Source organism: Diabrotica virgifera, chromosome 5 (genome assembly GCF_917563875.1).
Source record: "Diabrotica virgifera virgifera chromosome 5, PGI_DIABVI_V3a".
Lineage (NCBI taxonomy): Eukaryota > Metazoa > Arthropoda > Insecta > Coleoptera > Chrysomelidae > Diabrotica > Diabrotica virgifera.
The window spans coordinates 166,410,113-166,417,923 of NC_065447.1; positions in this window are offsets into that span (position 1 = coordinate 166,410,113).

Below are 7,811 nucleotides of genomic sequence, written 5' to 3' on the forward strand. Positions count from 1 at the left end.
ATGCAAACGGATTAGTTATAGGTTTTTGGGGTTGCTGAACACGAAAACGTGATCAGCAGAGACACAGGAGTAGCTGGTGCCCAAGACAGGTTATCTTCTAGAGTTAAAAACCTAAGAGTAATCTATTTGATTCCTCCGAAACTCCAGAAGATAACCTGTCTTAGGCACCAGGTGCTCCTGTGTCTGTGCTGATCACGTATTCTTGTTCAGCAACCCCAAAAACCCATAACTAATTCGTTTCCATTAATGTAGTACCAAAGACCCTCTAAACTCCAGGAGCCCCTCTCATTGAATTTGTAAACCAGGTGCTCTGGGAGTCGATTCTGGTGGCATATTCGTGTCCAGCGACCTCAAAAAACCCTCCAGTAATTCATTTGCATCATATAAATGCCGAAAACCATCGAAACTCTAGAAGATGACGTCCCTTGCAGTGGCCCTGGCCACCACGTCCTCCGGAGGTCAATTCTGACAGCATATTCGTGTTTAGCGATTTCAAAAAGCCAAGAGTAATCTGTTTATGTGAATTGAATGTCGAAAACCCTCGAAACTCTAGAAGATGACGTCCGTTGAAGGTCAAGGTCAAAGTAAAGATCGCCATTGGATAGCCAGGAAAAAATCCTAGACTACTAGTACTTTTCCTTGATCCAAACTTCTACATGTTGCCAGATAACCAGTAACTCAGGGAATTGGAATACCCAGTAAATCTTATAATTTTCCGAGTTCGTGCCTCTATATTTTGAAAATCCTTCATACAATTGAGTTGTGCCTATGAAAACTTTTTATCAGGATGCTTCAAAGAGTATTTTCCCAAAGTATGAACGAAATCCACTGGGACCTAATTTCCATAAGGTTTGTGCGGGGTACTTTGGGCTATAACAATTTATACTTTAATTAACAGTAATGGTAGAAGAACTCAAAAGGAACAATTTGAGCTTATAAAATTGTTCGTTAGTTTATTTTTGGTCAAGATATAGATATTTTATTGGCACGCTATTATAAGGCGCAAGATCGGCTCACTGTCGAAGTATTTTTCGACGCTATATCGATCGTAACTCGGCTTCTACGCATGAAAATGAGCTTTTCAAAGTCTCATTTTAAACCTTAATTGATACACTAAGCACTTAATTAATGGACACTTTTCTAATTTTAAAATATTTCTTTTGACTTCTTCTACTATTAATGTTAATTACTTAAAGTATAAATGTTTATTGCTCAAATTTACTAAAAACCCTTATAAACGAATTAATGTACAAATTTCTTAAGGAAATTATAAGTTCAAATGAGTATAACTTTAAAACAAATGATGATAAAGTACGGGACCTTAAAAAGCTCATTTGCATGCGTAGAAGCCGAGTTACGATCGATAAAGCGTCGAAAAATACTTGACAGTGAACCGATCTTGCGCCTCATAGCGCGCCAATAAAATATCGGTATCTTAGCCAAAACTAAACTTACGAACAATTTCATAAGCTCAAATTGTTTCTTTTGAGTTCTTCTGTCATTATTGTTAATTTAAGTATAAATGTTTATAGCTCAAATTTGCTTGAAACCCTTATAAATAAATTAATGTACAATTTTTTTAGGAATATTATAAATTCAAACGGGTATAACTTTAAAACAAATAAAGATAAAATAATTTAGCAATTAGCCTATTAATTAAATTTTAAAACGAGACCTTCTAAGGCTCATTTGCTTGTGTAGAAGCGAAGTTACCTTCGACAAAGTATCGAAAAATACATATTTTTGCAATTTGCAATTTGCATTGTGCACTAATTTTACAGTATCTTGAGTTATAATTCTTGAATTTAAGTGTTGTAAACGTTCTTTTCTTCGTTTTTTATTAAGGAACAAATTTTATTTGAAACATTTTTTTTATCTCTTTTAGTTTATGAGTAAGAGCCTTATAAATAATTAAATTGTTTATAACAATTTTTTGACCACTCTGATCGAAATCCACCCTCGAAATTCGTAATCAGCAGCCAAAAATCCATAAGAAAACGTTAAGTTTGTTCATCAGAATTGAAAAGGAAACGGTGACCTATATTTGGCGCCTAGACTAACTATTTTTTAACTATTTTTGGTTGTAAGATAGTTTTTGTCCTTCAAAGTGTATTAAAAGTAACGAAAATGAACAATTCTCCTACGACTTGACGCTGCACGCAGCGTACATAATCTATTGGAGACCACTGCATTAGTGTTTCGACAGTTTGCTCAAAAAATTATTAAAATTTGACTAAAAGTAAATTAAAAATTAGACCTAATAAATTTTTAACGAATATTAACCTGTTAAATTTTTTGTTTTGCATCTGAATATATATTTTTATATCCAAATAAAATCATTTATTTTGATATCTTGTCGATGGCTACTGCAAAAATGTTTTGTGTTCAAATTTAGGTTTACGTTGTTCATTTAATGAGTTTCTCTATAGCAAAGTAAGAACTATAGAACCGTTTAGTTTTGATTGAAAAAAGAAATCGAAAATTTTAATCAATATTCTTTTTGAAAAGTGCCATTAAAAAAAAATAAAGCTTACCAGGGTAATGCTATTTCAATTTAAAACAAATAAAGGGAAAGGAACAAAATGCAAAATTTTGACGCCTGTCAAAATTTTCAATGTATTTTAAATTTATTCATTTTTTCGAGTCATGAGAAAACTGATAAGTATTTTTGAAAAATTTAAACTCAGAATGAAAGATTACTTTATTACCGAGGGCCGAAAGTCCCTTAGAAGGAATAAAAATTTTCTTTGGAATGAGATATTTCAAATTAAAAATCACACTAAATTTCTCTTAGTTTTTCACCTGTAACTTATTAAAATAAATATTACAGAAGTTTTCAGGGACTTTCGGCCCTCGGTAATAACGTAATCTTTCATTTTGCGTTTAAATTTAGACATTTTTGAGTAGGTATTTTAGGCAATCTGAGAATTTTTCAGGTAACTCTTCCATGATTGCCTAATACAAAAAAGCCGGTCTGGCTGGAAGGTAGCAGTTATTTTCCCCAAAAATCCTCCTCGAAGTTAGAAAAAAGAGTAAAAATTGTTATTACAAGAAATATCATTGATGTGACTTTAAAATAAACTTAATTATATATAATGGACTTCTACGGCTGTCGCCGCCTCTCCATTCCCAGCTTCCAATTTTTTCTATCGTAACACATATTTCATCTAATTGCGTCGAACCCATTGTCTCCTGAATATTGTCCCTTCAGTTTCTCCGTGGTCGTCCTCTTCTTCTTCTCTCCGGTGGGACCCACTCTAATATTTTTTTCGGCCAGCGAGTCTCATTCATTCTTTTAACGTGACCGAACCATGTCAGCTGTCTCCTTTCAATATCGTCTATTCTAGTTTTTTCCACCTTAATACGTTCTCTAATTGTTTCATTTCTTACATGTTCTAATCTCGAAACCTGACAACTTCTCCTCAAAAAGTCCATTTCTGTACTAAGTAGCTTCTTTTTATTTCTTGCACTTATGTCCCAAACTTCTGCACCGTAGATTGTAGCGCTCTTCATTATACTTTCAGATATTATTCTCTTTGTTTCCTTCCTGATATCTTTGTCCCATAAAATGGAATTGAGGGATCTAGTGATGATTCTACCTTTATTGATCCTGTGTTGCATTTCATCTTCACTATTTCCTCGTTTGTTAAATATAGCTCCCAAATATTTGCATTGTTTCACACCAACAATATGTCCTTGTTCCAATGGTAGGTTTTCAATGTCTTCGTTTCCCACTATGAAGTATTCTGACTTATCCATGTTTATTACTAATCCTGCCTGTTAGTAATGTTCATTTAGCTTCCTATATCAACTTGGTCGTCCGCAAAGTATAATGTAAATAGGGAGTCGTCTCCCACTTTCAGTCCCATCGGTTTTACTGCTTTTGTCCACCTCTGTAAGGATTGGTCAAGGTATATTTTAAATAGAGTGGGAGATAGACAACATCCTTGTCGGATACCTTTTGAAGTATTAAATGCCTCAGTGAAATTTTTGCTTTTTCATTTCATTCGTTTCATAAAAACATTTTAGTTGCTTGTATGAGTTTCCCATCGATACCGATGTCTTTCATTGACTTCCATAGTTCTATTATGGGGACACTATCATAGGCTTTTTCTAGGTCGATAAGAGCGAAGCGGGTTTCCTGATTTCTTTGTATTATTTTTTCTAGTGCTATTTTTAAAGTGAAGAGACTGTCTACCGTTTAACGTCCCGCACGAAAACCAGCTTGTTCTTCAGCTTGCTTTCCTTGAATTTCTTGTTCTATTTTATTTCTTAATATCCTGGAGTATAATCTTCCAATGGTGCTGATGACTGCGATTCCCCTATAGTTTTTGGGGTTATTTTTAAGTCCCTTCTTATGTATGGGAGTAATATGTGATGTTAGCCATTCATCTGGTACTTTTTCTCCATTCAGACATCTTTCGAAAAGTTTATTAAGCATATCCCATAGTTTGGGTGGTTTCCGGGATTTCATAGTTTTAATAGCTTCTTCCACTTTGCTTTTATCTAGTTCTATTTCGTGTTAACTCTGTATATCATTCTCTTTTTCTTGTATTCTTGTTATGTATTGTGGTCGTTTTTCTACTAATAATTCCTTAAAATGTTGTTCCCACTCGGCATCAGATATACTCTTAATTATTCAAATATAAAGAAAATAAACAGGCCAGGCGATCTGCGAGAAATTTTAACTCTGCAAGATGCTTGCATGGGCGTCCCAGGAATATTTTCAGGGGGTGCATCTGAACTTCAGAATATAATAATAACCAGTATAAAATATACAACTATACATGTATAGCTATGTACTCACTTTTCGGACGGCGGGTGGGGGGAAGGGGGGTGCAATTGATATTTTGACAGGGTATTTTTTGGTGTACTTTTCTAACCGCCAGGTGATCAAACATATTATGCGTGCATGTAAATGAAAAGCGCTATACGCAAGCAGCACTGTGAGAAAGAGCGTATATCGATAGCTGTTTGCGTCCTCTATCGCAGCGAGTCCGTTCGCTCGAGCAAAACACGTGACCTGGCGATACCCGTGTTGTTGTGCCTCAAAATGTTGGAGTAATTATTATTATATTTTAGATTTTTAAGTAACTTTTTATTAGTTAAAGGAAAATAATACGTACTATACAATAGATTTTGCAAATATGATAGAAAAAGATAAATTTATTATTATAAATATATAGGTTGAAAAGTATAAAAATATAAACTAAATTAATTATGTGTCCGAATCTTTTACTTCTTCTTCAAATTCTTCATCTGACCTAAAATATTCATTTTCTTCTTCTTCGTCAGACTTTACTCGAGACTAAGATTCTGTCTAAAAAATGGCAAGTCTTTTTTCAGATGCTCCCGCGATTGTCCAGGCTTCGACTCCGTATAAAAGGACAGATATTACTAATTAATTTTTAATTAATTCTAAACAAATATAGCGACTATTTAGAGATCATCTAGAAGAGGAATCTCGAGAAGTCTGATGAATTGAGATCCTCTTGTCGCCTAATTCATCACTCTGTATGGCATTATTTTTACATCTTAAAATTCATCAGAGAATAATAATTCGCATTTTTAGTTCCTGTCTCTTTGAGCTAACTACTAATAAATGGTGCTGTTGCTTCCTTCGTAATTATTTTAATAACTGTTTCAGTGCCTCTACATGGTGCTCTGAAGAGGGTAAGGTTAAACCCGAAATACGTATAAGCACATAGTATATGCCCTATTCTGTAAAGAAATCTAAATTATCTTTATTTTTCTGATATCATTATTATATATTATATGTATCGGTTTTAGAACGTCTTTCGACGTTGTCCGATGCCTAACTTCCACGTCCTTCTATCATCCCATTGGCCATCTCTAAGATCCCTTGCACTCATTGCTTTGGTTACCTCTTCTTTCCATGTCTTTTTGGGTCTTCCTCGTTTTTTGGGGTTTGGTGGTACCCACTGCATGGTCTTTTTGGGCAATCTAGTGTCTTCCATTCTTTGAACATGACCATACCAAATCAACTGTTTCCTCTCAATGTCTGTTGTTAAGTAACCATATATTCCAATTCGTCGTCTTACTTCCTCATTTCGAACTCTTTCCCTACGGGATATACCTAACGATCTTCTAAACACATCCATTTCTACAGCTTCTAATTTTTTCCTGTTGTTCTCGGTTATTCTCCAACTTTCTGATCCCTAAAGTAGGCTGCTTTTCATAAGTGTTTCATAGATATTGTATTTTCGCTGTATTCCTATTTCGGAGCTCCAAAATATTCCATTTAGGCAGCCAATTGTTCTTCTAGCTTGTGTTACCCTTTTCTTTATTTCCTCATCGTCTTTTCCCGTTCTATCGAAGATTACTCCCAGGTACGTGTATTCACTACAGGATGTGATTTGTTCATTACCCTCTAGTCCGATATTGGATAGCTCAGCTCCTATGGGTAGGTGTTTAGTTTTTTCCACATTAATTTCCAAGCCCCACTGTTCATATTATTAGATATTATTAGATATCTTTACGCTCGTCAATGAGAGCAAGAATAGAATATTACCTCCGAATTATATCCTACTGCATGGATTGTAATGACATTTTGGGAGTAGCCTCTACTTATCTCCTAATTCAAAGTCTACCCTATGCTGATGTGCGCTTTTATTTTGGGGCGGTTCCCACGCCTTCAAGGGGGTGGAAATTTTTTTGGTTTAACCACGGAAGTGACTAGAAAATCTAATTCTAAGCAAAAACTGTTCTATAATTTTTTTTGAAAACTCAATATTTTTTAGTCATTGTCTTTGAAAATTGACCATTTTTATTGAAACATAACACCTTTTCGAACGGTTTTTTGCGAAGACCTTAAAAACTATGCATCTAACTAAAAAACTATATAAAACATTTTTGTAGCTTATAAAAAAACAAAGAATTTCGTTCCTTCACAAATCTTCTAGTTATATAGAGCTCTCCAGGCCCAGAAGGCCCTTGGCTTGGTTTACTATTCCTTTCCAATCTCTCGTATTTGCTGCTTTATTTTTCCAATTTTGTATTTCAGTTCTTCTTTGTCTTTTTCAACATCTTTCTTCCATCTGGTTTTCGATCTACCTTTCTTCTTCTTTCCTCCTGTTCAACCCGTTAGTATTCTCTTGGGAAGTCTCGTGTGTGGAATCCTTTAGATATGTCCCAACCATCTCAGTCTTTGTGATTTTATGATCCCTACTATGTTTATTTCACCATACATCCTCTCCAGTTCTACATTTGGTCTTCTTATCCACCTTCCGTTCCATATATTTCCGCCAAATATTTTTCTTAGAACTTTTCTTTCCCACACTTTAAGCATGACTTGCTCGGATTTGTTTATCGTCCATGTTTTACTGGCTTACAATACTATAATAGGTCTTATCACTGTCTTGTATATTCTTATCTTAGTCCCTCTCGATATGTTTTCATTTCTTAATTAGTTGTTTAGAGCAAAGATACAACGATTACCAGCCATAATTCTCGCTTGGATTTCTTCTTTTATATTTGGTCTCGTAGTGAATATCGTTTCTAGATATTGGAATCCCTCTATTTTTTCGAATTCATATATTTTTGCCTCTGTGTTCATTGTTAGATATTGTCCTTGTGTGTATCCTCGTTTTTTCCATTCCGTATATTTAGTCTTTTCTTCGTTCATGTATATCCCTTTCTTTCTTCCTATCGCCTCTAGTCTTTTTAGTATTCCTTTTAATTTTTGTTTACTTCTGGCTATCAGTACTATGTCATCAGCGAATGTCAAGCATTGGTGTTTTCGTTGGTATACAAGTCCTGTCCTGTTAATTTCGGCTTCTCTGATGACCATT